The sequence below is a fragment of the Bos indicus x Bos taurus genome, chromosome 13, assembly GCF_003369695.1.
Source record: "Bos indicus x Bos taurus breed Angus x Brahman F1 hybrid chromosome 13, Bos_hybrid_MaternalHap_v2.0, whole genome shotgun sequence".
In the NCBI taxonomy this organism is placed as follows: Eukaryota; Metazoa; Chordata; class Mammalia; order Artiodactyla; family Bovidae; genus Bos; species Bos indicus x Bos taurus.
The window spans coordinates 19,862,982-19,884,653 of NC_040088.1; the positions used below are offsets into that span (position 1 = coordinate 19,862,982).

A 21,672-nucleotide genomic window follows, 5' to 3' on the forward strand; every position below is an offset into this window, starting at 1 on the left:
GATGCAGCATCCAATCTAAAAAGATGGTTGAGATAAGAGAACAACTTTTAATACAAAAAAAGGTGGGGGTTTAAGTGACATAAGGGACATTTTTTGCTGTCACTTCAGTCGTGTTCGACTCTGTGCGACCCCGTAGACGGCAGCCCATCAGGCTCCCCCGTCCCTGGGATTCTCCAGGTAAGAACACTGGAGTGAGTTGCCATTTCCTTCTCCAATTCATGAAAGTGAAAAGTGAAAGTGAAGTTGCTCAGTCGTGTCCGACTCTTAGTGACCCCATGGACTACAGCCTACCAGCCTCCTCCATCCATGGGTTTTCCAGGCAAGAGTACTGGAGTGGGGTGCCATTGCCTTCTCCGTTCTAGCCGTTAGGAAACCTTAAGGGACATATAATTAAGGAACTATATAAATTCAAAGGCAGGAGAAAAGAGTCTTGGTCAGGTCTGCCTAGCTGTGAATGTTGGACCTTGCTCTGTGTCCCAAAGATTGTCAGCTCACCCTGGTTGTGCAATGTCAACCAGAATTAGGCCAATGGGGGCGCCTTAGAGGCTACTCTACAGTTAACACTTGTAAGTCATTTCATTAGACTTGCCTCAGAAGTTCTGGTGGGGTAATCCCAAGAGTCCTCTTCAGTTGTCTTGCTGGATTTTCTCAACCAAGTCCATTCTGCTAGACCCCCGAATCTGAACAGCCCCTTCCTTCTTTTAACTCCAGTCCCTCCGGCTCATTTAAGCACATGTCTGCTTGTTTTTGATTCATTACTATATTATGATGATTATTCTTAAAAACCCTTTTGGTGTCTACAAGTCTTTAGAGTCACTCAGTAGGCCTGTCTGAGCCAATGTCCTGGAACATGCATCTCTCCTTCTCCTTCACAGCCAGTGGAGCAGAATAATTTTGATGGGATAGAATGCTCGTGCTGTCCTGAGGCCAGGTGTGGTAAAGTCACGTGGATCTGGAGAAGGCATACATGCAGATATCAGTCCAGTCTTCCCTGAGCAGGCAGTTTCTTTCTCTAAATGTTTCTCCAAGGGTCTCCTGAGCATCTTTTTTATTAGCATCACCTTAAGAAACACTGGTCCCACTTCAGTTCTACAAGTTATGACTCAGAATCTAGGTCCTTAAAGCTTCTTTTTCACAAGTTCCTCTGGACACTGTGTGAGTTTAGTTGCTAAGTCATGTCCGACTCTTTGTGACCCCATGGTCTGCAACACACCGGGCTTCCCTGTCCTTCACTGTCTCCCAGAGTTTGCTCAAACTCATGTCCATTGAAATGGTGATGTTATCCAACCATCTCATCCTCTGTCATCCCCTTCTCCTCCTGCCTTCAGTCTTTCCCACCATCAGGGCCTTTTCCAATGTGTCAGCTGTTTGCATCAGGTGGCCAAAGTATTGAAGCTTCAGCATCAGTCCTTCCAATGAATATTCAGGACTGATTTCCTTTATTTATTTATTCATTTTTTCTCCAGATATTTTTTTTCTAGTATAAATTCATTTATTTTAATTGGAGGCTAATTACTTTACAATATTGTATTGGTTTTGCCATACATTGACATGAATCTGCCATGGGTGTACACGTGTTCCCCATCCTGAACCCCCCTCTCACCTCCCTCCCCATACCATCCTTCTGGGTCATCCCAGTGCACCAGCCCTGAGCATCCTGTATACTGCATTGAACCTGGACTGGCGATTTGTTTCACATATGATAATATACATGTTTCAATGCCATTCTCCAAAATTATCCCACCCTCGCCCTCTCCCACAGAGTCCAAAAGACTGTTCTATACATCTGTGTCTCTTTTGCTGTCTCGCATACAGGGTTATTGTTACCATCTTTCTAAATTCCACATATATGTGTTAGTATACTGTATTGGTGTTTTTCTTGCTGGCTTACTTCACTCTGTATAATAAGCTCCAGTTTCATCCACCTCATTAGAACTGATTCAAATGTATTCTTTTGAATGGCTGAGTAATACTCCATTGTATATATGTACCATAGCTTTCTTATCCATTCATCTGCTGATGGACATCTAGGTTGCTTCCATGTCCTGGCTATTATAAACAGTGCTGCGATGAACATTGGGGTACACGTGTCTCTTTCAATTCTGGTTTCCTCGGTGTGTATGCCCAGCAGTGGGATTGCTGGGTCGTATGGCAGTTCTATTTCCAGTTTTTTAAGGAATCTCCACACTGTTCTCCATAGTGGCTGTACTAGTTTGCATTCCCACCAACAGTGTAAGGGGGTTTCCTTTTCTCCACACCCTCTCCAGCATTTATTGCTTGTAGACTTTTGGATAGCAGCCATTCTGACTGGAGTGATATGGTACCTCATTGTGGTTTTGATTTGTATTTTTCTGATAATGAGTGATGTTGAGCATCTTTTCATGTGTTTGTTAGCCACCTGTATGTCTTCTTTGGAGAAAAGTCTGTTTAGTTCTTTGGCCCATTTTTTGATTGGGTTGCTTATTTTTCTGGAATTGAGCTGCAGGAGTTGTTTGTATATTTTTGAGATTAATTCTTTGTCAATTGCTTCATTTGCTATTGTTTTCCCCCATTCTGAAGGCTGTCTTTTCACCTTGCTTATAGTTTCCTTTGTTGTGCAGAAGCTTTCAATTTTAATTAGGTAATTGACTGGTTTGATCTCTTTGCAGTCCAAGGGACTCTCAAGAGTCTCCTCCAGCACCACAGTTTGAAAGCATCAATTCTTTGGGGCTCAGCCTTCTTTATGGTCCAATTCTCACATCTATACATGACTACTGGAAAAACCATAGCTTTGAGTATATGGACCTTTGTTGGCACAGTGAAGTCTTTGCTTTTTTAATAGGCTGTCTAGGTTTGCCATAGCTTTCCTTCCAAGAATCGAGTGTCTTTTAATTTCGTGGCTGCAGTCACCATCTGCAATGATTTTGGAGCCCGAGGGAAAAAAATCTGTCACTGATTCCACCTTTTCCCCTATTTGCCATGAAGTGATGGGACTGGATGCCATGGCCATAGTTCTTTGAATGTTGAGTGTTAAGCCAGCCTTTTCACTCTCCTCTTTCACCTTCATCAAGAGGCTCTTTAGTTCCTCTTCGCTTTCTGCCATTAGAGTGCTATCATATTCATATCTGAGGTTGTTGATATTTCTGCCAGCAATCTTGATTCCAGCTTGTGATTCATCCAGCCTGGCATTTTGCATGATGTACTCTGTTATGTTATTGTTATTAGTCACTCAGTTGTGTCTGACTTTTTGTGCCCACCAGGCTCTTCTGTCCATGGGGGTTCTCCAGGCAAAAAAAGTGGAATGGGTTGCCATTCCCTTCTCCAGGACGTACTCTGCATATATTTAAATAAATAGGGTGACAATATACAGCCTTGTCGTACTCCTTTTCCAATTTTGAACCAGTAGGTTGTTTCACCTAAGGTTCTAACTGTTGTTTCCTGACCCACATTCAGGTTTCTCAGGAGACAGGTAAGGTGATCTGGTATTCGCATCCCTTTAAGAAATTTTTCACAGTTTGTTTGTGACCCACACAGTCAAAGGCTATAGCATAGTCAATGACTAACAGAAGCAGATGAGATTAAGAAATGGTGGCAAGAATACACAGAACTGTACAAAAAAGTTCTTAATGACCGAGTTAACCATGATGATGTGGTCACTCACTGAAAGCCAGACATCCTGGAGTGTGAAGTCAAGTGGGCTTTAGGAAACATTACTAAGTAGTCAATGAAGCAGAAGTAGATGTTTTTCTCCAATTCCGTTGCTTTCTCTATGATCCAATGAATGTTGGCAATTTGATCTCTGGTTCCTCTGCCTTTTCTAAATCCAGCTGTTCATCTGGAAGTTCTCGGTTCACATACTGCTGAAGCCTAGCTTGAAGGATTTTGAGCATAACCTTACTAGCGTGTGAAATGAGCGCAACTGTCCCATAGTTTGAACATTCCTTGGCCCTGCCCTTCTTTGGGACTGGAATGAAAACTGATATTTTCCAGTCCTGTGGCCACTGCTGAGTTTTCCAAATTTGCTGGCATATTGAGTGCAGCACTTTAACAGCATCATCTTTTAGAATTTGAAATAGCACAGCTGCAATTCCATCACCTCCACTAGCTTTGTTCATAGTGATGCTTACTAAGGCCCACTTGACCTCACACTCCAGGATTTCTGGCTCTTGGTGAGTTACCACACCATCATGTTTATCCTGGTCATTAAGACCTTTTTGGTATAGTTCTTCTTTGTATTCTTGCCACCTTCTAATCTTTCTTGCCTCTGTTAGGTCCTTACCATTTCTACCCTTTATCATGCTCATCCATGCATGAACTGTTTCCTTGATATCTCCAATTTTCTTGAAGAGACCTCTAGTCTTTCTCATTCTATTTTTCCTACTACTTCTTCGCATTTTGTATTTCAAGGCCAAACTTGCCTGTTACTCCAGGTATCTCTTGACTTCTTACTTTTTCTATTTTTATTATAAATTTATTTATTTTAATTGGAGGCTAATTACTTTACAATATTGTATTAGTTTTGCCATAGATCAACATATACTGGAGTGGGTTGCCGTTCCCTTCTCCAGGAGATCTTCCCGACCCAGGGATTGAACCCGGGTTTCCTGCATTGTAGGCAGATGCTTTACCGTCTGAGCCACCAGGGAAGTCTTGGCTTCTTACTTTTGCATTTTAATCCCCTATGATGAAAAAGACATCATTTTTTGATGTTAGTTCTAGAAGGTCTTGTAGGTGTTCATAGAAGCATTTAACTTCAGTTTCTTCGGCATCGTGGTTGCAGCATAGACCTGCATTACTATGATGTTGAATTGTTTGCCTTGAAAATGAACAGAGATCATTCTGTTGTTTTTGAGATTGCATCAAAGTACTATATTTCAAAATCTTTTGTTGACTATGAGGGCTACTCCATTTCTTCTAAGGGATTCTTGCCCACAGTAGTAGATATAATGGGTTATCTGAATTAAATCTGCCCATTCCTATCCATTTTAGTTCACTGATTCCTAAGATGTCAATGTTCATCTTGCCATCTCCTGCTTGACCATTTCCAGTTTATTTAATTCATGGACCAAACAGTCCAGGTTCCTATGCAATATTGTTCTTTACAGCATTGGACTTTACTTTGACCATGAAATACAGCCACAATTGAGCATCATTTCTGCTTTGACCCAGCCACTTGATTCTTTCTGGAGCTATTAGTAATTTCCCTCCTTTCTTCTCCATCAGCACCCTGGACACCTTTGAGCTGGGGGGGGGGGGGGGGGGCTCATGTTCCTGTGTCATATCTTTTTGCTTTTTCATACTGCTCATGTTAATGGGGTTCTCACAGCAAGAATACTGGAGTGGTTTGCCTTTCCCTCCTCTAGTGGACCACGTTTTATCAGAACTCTTCACTATGACTTGTCCATCGTGGGTGGCCCTGCACAGAATGGCTTATAGCTTCATTGAGTTACACAAGCCCCTCTGCCTTGACAAGGCTGTGATGCATGAACGGGCTCTGCACACTAAGCCTTCTAAAATGACCCCTTCTCTGTCTCTAGTTTTGGAGTTGCTCAATATCATAAATAGTGTCCTCAAAACAAGGGTTCTTAGAGACTGTACCTGTTTTTAAAAAGGTACTTCAGGGAATTCCTTGGGAGTTCAGTGGTCTTTCGCTGCCAAGGGCATGGGTTCATATTCTCCTAGCTGGGGAACTAAGATCCCACAAACCAACAGGCATGACAGGACCCTCCCTAAAAAGGCACTTCACAAACTCTGAACCCTAAATCTCACTGGAAGACACCTAAGACCTGGGCTGTTTACTAGTCACAGATCATAGCAGTTATAACTTCATTCTCAGTCAGCAGACTTTTTTTCAATTCCTTTCCTCTTTGTAGCCTATCATTCCCAACCTAACTTCTTTAAGGATTCACAGCCTGTAACTAGACATTTCCTGAGATTAAAAACTGAAATCCTGGAAGTACAGATTCTCTATATCCTCAAGCCCTGTCCATTCTTTCTTTCAGTTTTTTAAAAAACTTTTTATTTTGTTTCAAGATATAGCTGATTCACAATGTTGTGACAGGTTCAGATGAAGAGTGAAGGGACCTAAGCATACATATGCATGTACCCATTCTCCCCCCACATCCCCTTCCAGCCAGGCTGCCACATCCATTATTTCCTTAAAATGTGCCTTGCTTCTTTCTTCCCCTTCCTTCTGCCATACCCTAGAGACCCTTACTATCAGAATCGGGCTCACACAAAGCCTCTGGTTAGCCTATATACCAGTCTTCCCTCTCTCAAATCTTTCCCACACACTTACCCGCCCCTCACCCCCACCGCCGCCACTCAAAAGCCTAAAAGGACTCTTGATATCAAACTGTATCAGGTCTAAACTCCTCTGTTTATTTTCTAGGCCCTTTTCAATCTATCCCAATTTGCTTATTAGACTTAATGTCCCAGTATTCTATATATGCTTTCCGTTTACTGCCCATAAACACGTACTGCTTATTTCAGCTCATGGGTCAGATTCATCTCAGTGTTCCCAGAACATGCTATAAGAAGGCAGGGAAGGGGTTGACTAAATGTGAGTTGAAGGACTCAATAGTTGGCATTTGGATACCTTTCAGTGTCCTCCCTTTTTGTATTTTATATTTAAATCCCACGAATCCTTCAAGTTTCACACTCTGTTGAAGACTTCCCCAGTTTCTTCAGTTCTTATAATCTCTCTATTTTTGGAGGAAAAAATCAAAAGACAGGAAGGAAGGAAGGGAAAAAGGGAAGGATGGAGGAAGAAAAACCCCCCAACAACAAGAATAGGCTTTAGGAGTTGCAAAAGCAAAAGGAAGAGGAGGAAAAGTTTACAGTCTGAGAGTTCCCACTCTGAATTTTTAAGGAGCGGCTCAGTCATGCAGTGTTTATTGGCTTTCTGTAGTGCCGTGCCACCTGTATCCCTCTGTTCAGAACACACATACTGTAGTATCGCTTGCTAAGCGTTTCAGATGCGTTCTTTCTGCCTCCCACATGTTAGTTCAAGAATCATTTCTTCCTGCTTCCCTGATCCCCCATATTGAACTAAATGCTTCCTCTCCACGCTCCTATGACAATCTGTGTTTGTCTCTAACTCAGTATCTTACATTGAAAGTGCCTCTTTGTGAGTCTGACTCACCTTTAGACTGTGAGTTTCATGACAGAAGGTCCAGGCTTATTTGTCTTTGTATTCTCTATGTCTTTTATAGGTATGTGTAGATCCTGTACAAGATACAACACAAATTACATTTGAAGTAACTAAGCTGTAAGTGTTGGAGAGTGAGGACCATGTATTATACTCCTTGTCTTTATATTCTGAGTAACCAGTTCAGTGCTTATGTGTTCAGAAAAAGCTTGTTAACACTAACTGTTCTGCTCTCTGTTCCTCTCATTGTTCACACATAACACAACCCTTGCTCATCAAATCCTAATAACTGAGCATTTAGTAAGTACTCAATAGACTCTTATTCACTGAAATTGATGCTGATTGTTACTGTGAGAGAGAAATAATAAACAAAGTCATTAATTATATTTCTATTTGGAAACTCTATTGCAGACTCTAATTATTTAAATAAATTCTGCCTCTTTTTCATACTTTCAGGGGATAGGCCAAATAAAATTAGATTTGAATCTTGGCTCTGCAAATGCACTGGCTATTTGATCTTTGTTAGGGCCCTCGAGGGCCTTAAATTAAAAATGGGGATAACTTACCTATTCTGTAGGATTACATGAGGATTGAATGTGATAATATATACAAGATGTCCTAGCACCATATGGCACATATCAAGCATCAGCCAAAGTTAGCTCTTGCTTCTTGATCCTGTCCTTCCTCAAGAGGGCAAGAGGTATAGCACAAGAAACTGTTTTCAATATCTTATAATAAATCATAGTGGAAAAGAAAAAACACAAATAACAAATGTTAATGAGTACATAAAGTAAGGGAACCCTTGTAAACTGTTGGCGGGAATGTAAATTGTTACAGCCACTGTGGAAAACAGTATGGAGATTTCTCAAAAAACTATAAACAGAACTACTATATGACTTAGCAATTCCACCCCTGGGTGTATATCTGAAAACAAAACAAAACAAAACAACAACCTAGTTTGAAAAGATACATGCACCCCAGTGCTGCTGCTACTGCTAAGTAGCTTCAGTCGTGTCCGACTCTGTGTGACCCCATAGACGGCAGCCCACCAGGCTCCCCCGTCCCTGGGACTCTCCAGGCAAGAACACTGGAGTGGGTTGCCATTTCCTTCTCCAATGCATGAAAGTGAAAAGTCAAAGTGAAGTTGCTCAGTCGTGTCTGACTCTTTGCAACCCCATGGACCGCAGCCCACCAGGCTCCCCCATCCATGGGATTTTCCAGGCAAGAGTACTGGAGTGGGGTGCCATCGCCTTCTCCAGTGCAACATTATGTAAAACTGCCAAGATAAGGAAGCAACCTAAGCATACATCAGCAACAGATGAATGGATAAGGAAGATGTGGTGTATATATACACAAATGGAATGCTACTCAGCCACAAAAAAGAATTAAATTTTGTCATTTGCAACGTCATGGATGGATTGGAGGGTATTCTGTTAAGTGAATTAAGTCAGATAAAGAAAGACAAACAAATACTGTATGATATCACTTATATGTGGAATCTAAAAAAATAAATTAGTGAATATAACAAAAAAGAAACTGACACACAGAGAACAAACTAGTGATTTTTATAGGAAGGGGGAGGGATACTATAGGGGGAGGGAGTACTATAGAGGTAAGAGGTACAAACTGGATGAATCTAGAGCCTACTGTCCAGAATGAAGTTAAGTCAGAAAGAGAAAAACAAATATCATGTATTAATGCACATATATGGAATCTAGAAAGATGGTACCGAGGAACCTATCTGAAGGGCAGCAATGGAGACGCCGACATACGGAACAGACTTGTGGACACAGTGAGAGAAGGAGAGGGTGGGATGAATTGAGAAACATTAAAACATATACATTGCCATATGTAAAACAGATAGCAAGCGGGAATTTGCTGTATGATGCAGAGTTCAAACTGGGTGATCTGTGACAACCTAGAGGGGTGGGGTGGGGTGGGAGGTGGGAGGGAAATTCAAGAGGGAGGGGACATATATATACCTATGACTGATTCATGCTGCTGTTTGACAGAAGCCAACACAATACTGTATAGCAATTATCCTCCAATTAAAAATAAATGAATAAAAATGATAAAGCATTCAAGTAAGTGGAAAAAATAAGTAAGCTGTAAGAATATATTGTACAACATATGGAATATAGCTAATATTTTCTAATAACTATTAAAGAAAAGAAGGCAAGAGGGTCATTTGAGTCACCTCTTTCCACATAGTATCCAGTGGATTATATGGTATTATCTAGTTTAGCCTGAGGTTAAACTTCCTGTTCTCACAGTACCTGTTCCACAGGAGCTATTAGTCTATGTCTATATACATTTGAGTGTGTAATATGTATGTACTTGGGAGTGTGTGTATGGAGGTCTAAATAGCTGCTGATATGTGTACACCTGTGTACAAGAGCCATAGGTTTCCAGTTATGCTTACATTTGATTTGAGAAACTTCAGAGGCTTAAATTAAGATTGTTGAATTGGGCACATTCTCCTTTCCTCATGCTGCTTTCAGCTCCACCACCGTGATTTGCCTGTCAACTGACAGCATAGTGAGAAGTACCAGGGATTAAGTTAGAGTGAGCAGATTCCACCACCAACATCTAAAAGCAGTTGGAGGAATGCTCACCCGTATTATCCAGCTATTAAACTCACATATTGCTACAGCTCATGCATGCATGCTAAGTCACTTCAGCTGTGTCTGACTCTTTGCGACCCCATGGACTGTAGCCTGCCAGGGTCCTCTGTTCATGGGATTCTCCAGGCAAGAATACCGGGGTGGGTTGTCATGCCTTCCTCCAGGGGATCTTCCCGACCCAGGGATCAAACCCAAACCTGTGTCTCTTATGTCTCCTGCATGGGCAGGCAGCTTCTTTACTACTAGCACCACCCGGGAAGCCCTGCTACAGCTCAGTAATGGGAAAATGTTGAAGGGGTAATACCACTCTGCTTCAGTGGGACTGGATGAAGGTAGGAAGCAAAGTGATATTATCTCTAACCTCTCAATTTTGAGTGGAAATTGGGAAGTGGAAAATTTATAAGGCATACCAAGTAACCTTGGTGAGCAGTTCCAAACATCACATTCTGTTTGCAGCCTCTCTTATTCTGGTATGAGGTCTATGGTATCCCCCCCACCCCCCTGCTAAAATGCTGAAGCAAACTTCCATGCTAACAATTTCCACCCCTCTAGATAATTGTCAATTATCTCCGTAATCATTAGGAAAGTCTGAAAATATTGTCCAAAACAAAGTTAATTTTAATTAACTTATATTAAAAAAAATTTTGTCAGAGAGTTCCATTTGTGGCAATGACTGACTAACTAGGCTGTTACAGACAAACCTCTTGCTGAGAACAATTAGAAAAGCTGGACAAATCATTACTTTTAAAACACCAATTTGAAGGCACTGGAAAGCTACCAAAACAGTGAGAATTTGCTGATTTAAGATCTGAAAGAAAATAAAAGCCCAAAAAAGTGAGTCTGATGTTTGGGGAAACTTTACCCTGCAGATAATTACTGTCTCTGAAAACAAAAGCAGCACTGAGAAGCTGAAAAGAGCTTTCAGCAATTTCCCAGTCATGAATGGTAAGAAAAAAATTATAGTATAGAACCGGAAAAGGAGGAAGGGCCCTGAAAACACCAGGCTTCTAATTGGGACCAAGAAGCACTTCGCACTTGGAATAGGATGAACTGGAAATAGACCAGTCCTCAGAAGGACTGAGACCCAGCTTTGAATTTCTTAGACATTTATTAGATAGAGGTATTCATCCCATAGGCTATCTGCTTGACAAAAAAAGTAAGTCTTCTCTGAAGGTAGAAAATATATGGAACCTCAAATTATCTCTAAACTTCAGGAGACTTTTAAAGAAAGTAACAAAGTGGGTCTAAGATTTATATGAAAATTCAAAGGATCTAGGACCTAGAACAACCAAAACAATTTTGAAAAGAGAATAACAAAGTTAGAGTATTTATGTAAATTCCTGAGTTCTATATTTACCATAAAGTTACATCAGACTTACTTTTATTGTATTCTAGATCAATTAATAACCAGAATCGAGCCCATAAACAGACCCAGACTTATACAGTCAATGGATTATTAACCAAGTAAGATCACTGAGGAAATGACAATTCTAATCCCTACTGCACTCCATACACAAAAATTAATTAAAGATGGATCACAAACTTAAATGTAAAAGCTAGAACCATAAGGCTTCTAGAAGAAAATCTTTGCAACCATGGAATAGGCAAAGCTTTTTTAGGCATAACATAACATATACTAACCATTAAAGTAAAAAGTGAAATATTGGACTTCAAGAAAATTAAAATATTTTCCCATCAAAAGGAAGCATTTTGAAAATTTGGAGATGATGCTGTGAAAGTGCTGCACTCAATATGCCAGCAACTTTGGCAAACTCAGCAGTGGCCTCAGGACTGGAAAAGGTCAGTTTTCATTCCAATCCCAAAGAAAGACAATGCCAAAGAATGCTCAAACTACTGCACAATTGCACTCATCTCACATGCTAGTAAAGTAATGCTCAAAATTCTCCAAGCCAGGCTTCAACAATACGTGAACCGTGAACTTCCAGATGTTCAAGCTGGTTTTAGAAAAGGCAGAGGAACCAGAAATCAAATTGCCAACATCTGCTGGATCACTGAAAAAGGAAGAGAGTTCCAGAAAAACATCTATTTCTGCTTTATTGACTATGCCAAGTCTTTGACTGCATGGATCACTGTGAAAAATTCTTAAAGAGATGGGAATACCAGACCACCTGACCTGCCTCTTGAGAAATCTGTATGCAGGTCAGGAAGCATCAGTTAGAACTGGACAGGGAACAACAGACTGGTTCCAAATAGGAAAAGGAGTACATCGTCACCCTGCTTTTTTAACTTATATGCAGAGTATATCATGAGAAACGCTGGGCTGGAAGAAGCACAAGCTGGAATCAAGATTGCTGGGAGAAATATCAATACCCTCAGATATGCAGATGATACCACTCTTATGGCAGAAAGCGAAGAAGAACTAAAAAGCCTCTTGATGAAAGTGAAAGAGGAGAGTGAAGAAGCTGGCTTAATGCTCAACATTCAGAAAACCAAGATCATGGCATCTGGTCCCATCACTTCATGGGAAATAGATAGGGAAACAGTGGAAACAGTGCTGACTTTATTTTTTGGTGCTCCAAAATCACTGCAGCTGGTGACTGCAGCCGTGAAGTTAAAAGACGCTTACTCCTTGGAAGGAAAGTTATAACCAGTCTAGACAACATATTAAAAAGCAGAGACATTACTTTGCCAACAAATGTCCATCTAGTCAAGGCTATAGTTTTTCCAGTAGTCACGTATGGATGTGAGAGTTGGACTATGAAGAAAGCTGAGCACTGAAGAATTGATGTTTTTGAACTGTGGTGTTGGAGAAGATTCTTCAGAGTCCCTTGGACTGCAAGGAGATCAAACCAGTCAATCTTAAAGGAGATCAGTCCTGAGTATTTATTGGAAGGACTGATGTTGAAGCTGAAACTCCAATACATTGGCCACCTGATGTGAAAAAAAAAAACTGACTCATTGGAAAAGACCCTGATGCTGGGAAAGATTGAAGGTGGGAGGAGAAGGGGACGACAGAGGATGAGATGGTTGTATAGCATCAGTGACTCAATGGACATGAGTTTGGGTAAACTCCAGGAGTTGGTGAGGGACAGGCAGGCCTGGCATGCTGTAGTCCATGGGGTGGCAAACAGTTGGACACAACTGAGTGACTGAAGTGAACTGAACTGAACTGAAAGAAGGCAAGGGTATACAATGGGGGAAAAGAGAGCTTCTACAATAAGTGATATTGGAAAACAAGATAGTTGTATGCAAATGAATCAAACTGGATCATTTTCTTATACCATATACAAAAATAAAGTCAAAATGGATTAAAGACTTACCCGAAACCACAAAATTCCTAAAAGAAAACACAGATGATGAACTCTTTGACACTGAACTTAGTAAGATTATTTTTGGATCTGCCTCCTCAGGCAATGGGGATTCCCTGGTGGCTCAGATGGTAAAAAAATCTGCCTGCTAATGTGGGAGACCCGGGTTTGTTCTCTGGGTCAGGAATATCCCCTAGAGAAGGGAATGGCTACCCAGTCCAGCATTCTTCCCTGGAGAATTCCATGGACAGGGGAGCCTGGCGGGCTACAGTCCATGAGGTCGTAGAAGAGTTGGACAGGACTGAATGACTAACACTTTCACTCTCCTCAGGCAAGGAGAACAAAAGCAAAAATAAACAAATCAGACTACATCAAACTGAAAAGACTTTTCCTTTGTACAGCAAAGGAAGCCATCAACAAAGCAAAAAAGGCTGCCTACTAAATGGGATAAGATATTTGCAAACAGTATATCTGATAAGGGGTTAATATTCAAAGTATACAAAGAACTCAAACCACACAATATCAAAAAACCCAACAACCCAATTATTAAAAAAATAATAATACTAATCAGTATGGACCTAGTGGTCCAGTGGTTAAGAATTCACCTTCCAAAAAAAGAGAATTCACCTTCCAATGCAGGGGATATGGGTTCAATCTCTGGTTGAGGAACTAAGATCCCACATGCCATGGGGCAACTAAGCCCATGCATTGCAGCTGCTGAACCTGTGCACTCTAGAGTCCATGCTCTGTAACAAGAGAAGGCTGCGCGCTGCAACCAGAGAAGTCCCTGTGAGGTGCAATTGGAGAAAGCTCATGCACCGAAACAAAGACTCAGCTCAGCCAAAATAAAAATATATACAAGTAAAATAAAATAAAAAATGGTCAGAGGACCTGAGTAGACACTTCTCTAAGAAAGACATACAGATGGCCAAAAGATACAGGAAAAGATGCTCAAAATCACTAATCATCAAGGAAATGGAAATCAAAACCACAGTGAGATACACCTCACACTTGTCAGAATCACTGCCATCAAAAAGACAGCAAATAATGATTGGTAAGGATATGGAGAAAAGAGAACCTTGGTGCACTGCTAAGTGGGAATATAAATTGGTACAGTCACTATGGAAAACAGTATCAAGGTCCTTCAAAAAATTAAAAATAGAACTACCATATGATCTAGCAATTCCACTTCTGGGTGAAAAACAAAAGAAAACAAAACCACTAATTCAAAATGTATATGAACAATATATGTTTAATGAACAATAATATTCACTGTAGCATTATTTACAACAGCCAAGATATAGAAGCAATCTAAATATTCATTGATTTATGAATGGATAAAGACCATATGGTATATATACACAATGGAATATCACTCAGCTATAAACAAGAATGAAATCTTACCATCTGCCACAACAGGGAGGGTATTATTGTAAGTGAAATAAGTCAGACAAAAAAAGACAAATACCATATATTTTCACTTACAAGTGGAATCAAAAAAACAAAACAAGGGCTTCCCTGGTGATTTAGTGGTAAAGAATCTGCCTGCTAACAAATATATACTTATGGCTGATTAATGTTGATGTATGGCAGAAAGCAAAACAACATTGCAAAGCAATTATCCTCTAATTAAAAATAAATAAATTAAAAAAAACCAAAACAACAACAACAAAAGAGAATACACTCCAGTAAGAAGCCTGTGCACCAAAACTAGAGAGTAGTTTCTGCTCACTGCAACTAGAGGCAAGTCCACGCAGCAACAAAGACCCAGCACAGCCAAAAATAAATAAAATTATATAAAAAATAAGAAAACAGAAACAGATGTGGATACAGAGAACAAACTGGTTATTACCATAGGGGAGACTGTTAGGGGGGTTGGTGAAGTAGATGAAAGAGATTAAGAGGCACTAACTTCCAGTTATAATATAAATAAACCACAAGATATAATATGGGCTTCCCAGTAGTATGACACTAGTGGTAAGGAAGCTGCCTGCAAGTGTAGGAGACATAAGAGACTTGGGTTCAATCCCTGGGTCAGGGAGATTCCCTGGAGGAGGGCATGGCAACCCACTCCAGTATTCTTGCCTTGAGAATCCCATGGACAGAGGAGCCTGGCAGGCTACAGTCCACAGGGTTGCAAAGATTTGGAGACAGCTGAAGCAACTTAGCATGCATGCATGAAAGATGTAATATAAAACATAAGAAATACAATCAATAATACTATAATAACTTTGTATGGTGACAGATGGTTATTAGACCTATCACAGTGATCATTTTGTAATGTATTTACATGTCAGATCACTGTGCTGTCAAATCATTATGTCAGCTGCTGCTGCTGCTAAGTCACTTCAATCGTGTCCGACTCTGTGTGACCCCATAGATGGCAGCCCACCAGGCTCCCCCGTCCCTGGGATTCTCCAGGCAAGAACACTGGAGTGGGTTGCCATTGCCTTCTCCAATGCATGAAAGTGAAAAGTGAAAGTGAAGTCGCTCAGTCATGTCCGACTCCTAGCGACCCCATGGACTGCAGCCTACCAGGCTCCTCCATCCATCTATGTGGAAATGCAGAACAGAAGTTCAAGAATAGTCAAGATAATCTTGCAGAAGACCAAAAATATGAAAAACTTATTCTATTATGTATTAAGTTCATTATAGTAGCTACAGTATTTGAAACAGCATGGAATTGGTACAAAGACAAATTTTAATAGATAAATTTAAAAAATGGACATTCCAGAACCAGATTAACCAGACTCATAGAAAATTGTCTAACTATAAAAGGAATTAATAGTCTTTTCAGTACACAATATTGGGTCAATTGGCTATCCATATGGAAGAAAAAAAAGGAAATATGACCTTACAGCCTATCCTGAAATCAATTCTAGGTGGATGATGTTTTCAGATTATATTGCAACTATTCATATTTAATAAAATAATTAAAAGTAAATAAAATTTAAAATTCAATACATCAGAAATACTGGCCACATTTCAAGTGCTCAATACCTGCATCATATTGGCTGCCTTATTGAACAGCATAGCTGGAGAATAGTTCTATCACTTCAGAAAGTTCTATTGAACAGCACTATGCAAAACAATATTATAGAAGAATATTTTTATGATTTTAGGTAGGAAAAAAATTTTTAAACAAAATTTTTAAAAAAGATGCTAACCATGAAAGAAAATCTTGAATAATTTAATCAATTTAAATTTAAATTAGGAACTCCTTTTCAACAAATAACACAATAAAGACAGTGACAATGCAAGCCACAGAATGGAATAAGAGCCAGGCCTAGGGTGAGGCAAGTTGAAGCCTCAGGTGAAGGTCTAGTAAAGCGTTAAGCTTGGACACAAATTTTTAAGGGGGCATCAAAAAAAAAAAAAAAAAAAAACCCTCAGCAATCAAAACAAGATACTTGCAGTATTTTTAAAAATCAAAATTAGTTTTTTAAAATCCATGATGAATAAAATGTCATAATTTTAAATCAAGATAGGTATCTACTGATTTTCCCTTTGCCTCAGGGTCCAATATGCTTAGGCAGCATTTGGGAAATGATATTTGAAACTTGTACACAACCAATGTCTACAATTAAAGAATATAGACAAATAAAAATATCAGACAACCCCACAGAATAGGTTCAAGATATGAAAGGTATTTCACAAAACAGGATATCCAAATGGCCAATGAATGATAAAAGGTGCTCAACTTCATTAGTATCAAGGAAATATAAATTAAAATAGAAAGGCATTCCACTATTCTGTCACCAAAATAGTTAAATATAAAAGACAGACAATACCAAGTATTGATGAAAACTGAAAGTGAAAGTGTTAGTCATTCAGTAGTGTCTGACTCTGCGACGCCACGGACTGTAGCCTGCCAGGCTCCTCCATCCATGGAATTCTTCAGGCAAGAATACTGGAGTGGGTTGTCATTTCTTACTCCAGGGAATCTTCCTGACCCAAGGATCAAACCTGGGTCTCCCACATTAGCAGGCACATTTTTACCGTCTGAGCCATGAGGATGTTAAAAAAACCCAGAAACCTCAGACACGGCTGGTAGAAGTGTAAAATGATACAACTAATTTGGAAAACTGGCAGTATCTGTTAAAGCAGAACTCACATGTCTTACAATTCAGCACTTCCATTTCTAGATATACCCAATAGAATTGCATTCATATGTTCAGCAAAAAACTGTTCACAAATGTTCCTAATAGAACTGTTCATAATAGTCCCCAACTGGAAACAATCCAAATGCCCATCAATAAGGCAATTAATACATAAATTGTGGTATATAAATTCATGAAATACCATATAGCAATGCAAATAAAATATTACTACATGCAGAAATTCCCTGGAGGTGCAGTGGTTAGGACTCTACCCTTCCAATGCAGGGGCCACAGGGTTGGATCCCTGATTGGGGAACTAAGATCCCACAAGCTGCGTGATGCAGTCAAAAAACAAAATCCCAAATATTACTACATGCAATAGCATAACTAAATCGTACAAAGCAAAAGAAGTCACACATCAAAGTACATACCACCCCCTCCACCCCCACTACCACCACCACCCCTGCCCACCACCACCAACAGGCAAAACTTAATTATGGTGTTAGAAGTCAGGTTAGTGGTTACCCTTGGGAAGAAAGAGACTTAAAGAGGGCACCAGGGGGTTCTGGGTACTGGTAATGTTCTGTTTCTAGATCTAGGTTCAGTTTTCCTGGGTGTGTTCATGTGGTGAAAATTCATCAAGCTGTAGACATTTTTGTTTAATAGAAACAGACAAATGTCAAATAAAAATTTAAAATATTGTGGTCTGTGTCCAGACCATTCAGGATCCCAGGGAAGAGGGAGATCAAGATTTTAAAAATTAGGCAATCAAGTGAAAAATGCAGCTGTCACAACTTTCTCTCTTTGACCTGGCTCCCTGTCACCCCACAAAGGCCGGTACTTTGAGCTGTCGTCTTATTCACAAATAGGAGAGGCTAGACTTTGTCTTCTCCTTTGATACACAGGAAGATGGCAGCCCTGAGCAAGTCAATGAGGAGATTAAAGCCCCACAGACTGTTAGAAGTAGATGCAGGATTAGAAACTGGTCTCCTAATTCTTGCTCCTGATCTTTGTGCACCAGGGCCTCCCGAGAATCAGGCCACTTGACCACCCTGAAGCTCCAATCAGTGTAACTTCACTAAGGTCTAGGGATTTTTTTCCTCTGTGTCCCTAACTTACAGTGGTGCTATGGATGGGGATGACATCACTTCTCTGGAAGGGAATGTCAAAGGGTGCAACTATAGGACATAAGGAGGCAATTTTAAATAACCACTTTTATCCCTCTGAAAGTCCAATCACTGACTGTATTGAATGAGGGCTGATGGCACTTGAGAGAGGAACAAACCAAGGAAAGAGTGAAACATATACTGGATGGGATCCAGTCAGAAAGGACTATTTCTAAACGAAAAAAGCCACACTTTTCATCCTTTTGTCTTTTAAATAAGATTTAAATTGTGGTTTAGAATGTTTCGAATTTAGTACTTTTGTTCCAAGCTGATTCTTCTTAAAAACACCTGAATATAAAGAATCTGTAAGCACAGGTTTGGGGAACAGATGGAGACAGAACTGGTGGTTGTCTAGCAGACAATTTATGGCTGTGTCCTAATTTTGTGGGGGCTATCAGAAGGACCTTAAGAACTCTCACCCACTGCAACAACCCCCTTCTTTTTCCTCAAGAGAGCTGCCCTGTGAGCAAAATGCAGACCTCTTGGGGCTCTAGGGACTACTTTGGCCCTCAGACCCAGCTGCACAGGTATTTAAATTGGATACAGACTTTAGCTTTACAGTTCTTTCCAATTTCCTCACCAAAACCTGAATAAATCTTCCCTACCCAACTGAAGTCAGTTTTCTCTCAAGCCACAGTCTATTTCTTTGTGTACATTTTCCCTGAGCCATATTCTTCCTTATCTCAATCAAAGATTACACTCTGCTACCATCCACCTTCCTCCCAACCCCAACACACACATTGATATGTGATCTTTTTGATTTCTATTTTCTGTTTTGCTTCTATAAGAACTCTTCTCTCTTTTTGACTAGCATCCTGGCTGTTTCATCGAACTCTGAACACTAGGCTCCTTTGCTTTCCCATGCTGGACTGTAACTGCATCTTTGCTGGAATGCTTACCCATATGCAGAAGTGCTTGGAAGAGAAAAACATTTGCGGTGTAACAGAAAGATGGCAAGTTTCATGTTATTTTAACTTTTGAGATGCCTTCAGACTGTCTTGAAGAACCAGAAACAGCCCTTTTCCCAGACTGTATTTCAACCCCGAGCCACTTACACAAAATGGGTTTACCGTACTCGAGAGTAAAACTGCCAATTAAAAACAATTGTCTCAAATTGAGTTATACATTTCCTTATATCCTTGAATACTCACCGGACTCCAAAGCAACTGAATCCTGTATGTGGTTTCCTAGACCCACAGATCTGTTTTTCAAAGCCTCAACCTGATAGAGACTGAAACCAAACACTTCAACCTACAATTTACTTCTTTTGAGGTAAAGATTGATCTCCTTTCTACATCTGTCTGACAGGATATTTGAGAGACCAAATTAAAAGGCTATAATGCCCACCCACCCCCCAATTCCTTGTAATTACCTTTGTATGGGGCTTTCCTGCTGAGAGTTGTGCCCAAAATGAAGCCATCAGTGTTAGTGTCCCGATCCTTAATGAGATCCCTGTGGCTTAAGCAGAGAAAATGCAGGCACATGCCCTACCTTCAACATGAGAATCTTTTCCTTTATTTTCAGAGCAGGTTGACCAAATGAACCACTGTAACTTCAAGCTTCCAGGGTATGGTTCCATTTCTTCCTGGATTTGTTCTTTATATTATTGGTGTTGTCGGTTCACTGCAACATGGCTGCTCCCTCCCGGAATGTTCTTCTCCTACACGTATCTCAATAGAGCGCCACACTTTGATACTGGGAAGGGCACAAACCTGTAGCCTTCCCTTCTCTGGTACTATCTCAGCTACCTGTTCACAAAGCATGGGCAGTGGCCAACTGCTTTTACAAAAATTTAGGTGCTCAAATATAGGAAGATTCTGCACCCAAGTAAGAAACTGTAATTAGGAAACTCCAATCAGTGGAATGTACCGGGAAAAAAAATTATCTAGGCACCGAGGGCTTGGTGAATTTTTTCAGTACAGAAGAAACAAAAAAGTAGACGGAAATGAGGAGGAGGAAGAAAGGGAAAGGAAAGAAAAAGGAGAGGAAGAAAAGGAAAAGAAATTGAGCTCGTAGATATCCTATTAAGCACAGATATGGCTCTGTACCGAAACACTCGTTGACAAAGAGAAAGAAATTTCTTCTTCCCGCACTGGGCTTACCTCTCACTCAACAGGGCCCTGTCCCAGGAATTATCAGTAGCAGCTGTCTGTGGTCAGTAACAGATAATTCCAGATCAAAAGAAGGGTTCTGAAATCAAGATGTCTTTTTAGATTAATGGTTCTCCAAGTGGAATCCGGGGATCTATAGTGGGTCTGCAGAGATTCTTCCAACCGTTCTGTGGGCTGAGTCAAAACGCAAGGCACAGAAGTGTGTTGATTCCCCCCCCCCTTTTAAAACATATTTTCTGCTGTGGATTTCAATCAAAACTTAAAAGCATCAAAACAAATATGTTTAAAGGGACCTACAAATAATCACAGGGATTCAGCAAACACACCTGCAAAGTGGTTTTTTTTGTTTGTTTGCTGGCTTGTTCAATCTAGTAAATGGGTGAGACTTTTGTCTAGCTCAAGTTGTCTAAAGACTAAAAATTTTGAAACTCACCAGTCCAGATGAAAAGACGAAAATTGCAAAGCACATCTTTGTGAGGGGAAGAAAGTCAAGTCCTTTCTCCCCTGAGTTTCCCATTTCCCGGCGTCACTTACCTCCTGGCCCTCCCTCTGTACTGCTTTCTAGCTCAATGCCCACAGCTCTGAAGTCAGAATCAGCCACTACCAAGAAGAACCCTTCTCTGCAGCTACGGCTGTCGTTACTCGGGTTTCTCTTCCAGGGAGCAGGAGCTCAGGTATGGGGTGAAGGAGATGTCAACTGCAGCTGCAGCTTGAGAAGATCTGCTTTTCCTCATCCCAGCCCCACAGCAAGAGTTAACCCCGGCCGAGCCTGGACTGCTGGAGAGTTTTGTGAATTATCTCATGACCCAATTGTTAACCCATATAGCATAACAAAGCTGTCAGGCCATCGAGGTTGCTCAGATGCCATGAGATAAAATTCAGTCCTTACACCTACATCTGCCTTTCCCTCTCAGATGGAGCTATGTGTACATTCAGCTGTCAGCTGAACAAATTTGCAACATCATAGTTTCTTAGAAGCATTTCAAAGCAGAGGGGCTGCCTATACAGTATACAGTGTAAACAGTGTGGGAGTTTACAGGGTAAACTGTGAGCAGTAAATTATAATGGACTTGGAGGCCTGTAATTGGATTTTGCTGAAGTATTTGCAGCACCATTTACCTTTCAGTAAATGTCACATGTACAAAGTGCTCTCAGATAACTCAGATGCTACCCTTAATTACTCAGATGCTGTTAGCACTCTTTTGGCAGAGACCCACTCAAGAATAAAGGAAGCAATGTTCTTCTCATCTTGCTTGATAAGGTGAAAACAACT

General features: G+C 40.5%; 1 protein-coding gene across 2 annotated transcripts in view; it reads right to left on the reverse strand.

Moving 5' to 3' along the window:
• The window catches only part of ASIP (agouti signaling protein), an 88,289-nt gene extending 66,908 nt beyond the window's left edge, over window positions 1–21,381 (reverse strand). The window contains exons 1-2 of one of the 2 annotated variants that reach the window (XM_027558766.1): window positions 20,934–21,381; window positions 20,391–20,478 (exon numbers count right to left, since the gene is read on the reverse strand). The gene's annotated coding sequence lies outside the window, so the exon portion shown is untranslated. Of the gene's footprint in view, window positions 1–20,390; window positions 20,608–20,933 lie in introns of those variants that run through there. The other variant, XM_027558767.1, reaches the window with a different exon arrangement.
• Between the last annotated feature and the right edge of the window lie 291 nt (window positions 21,382–21,672).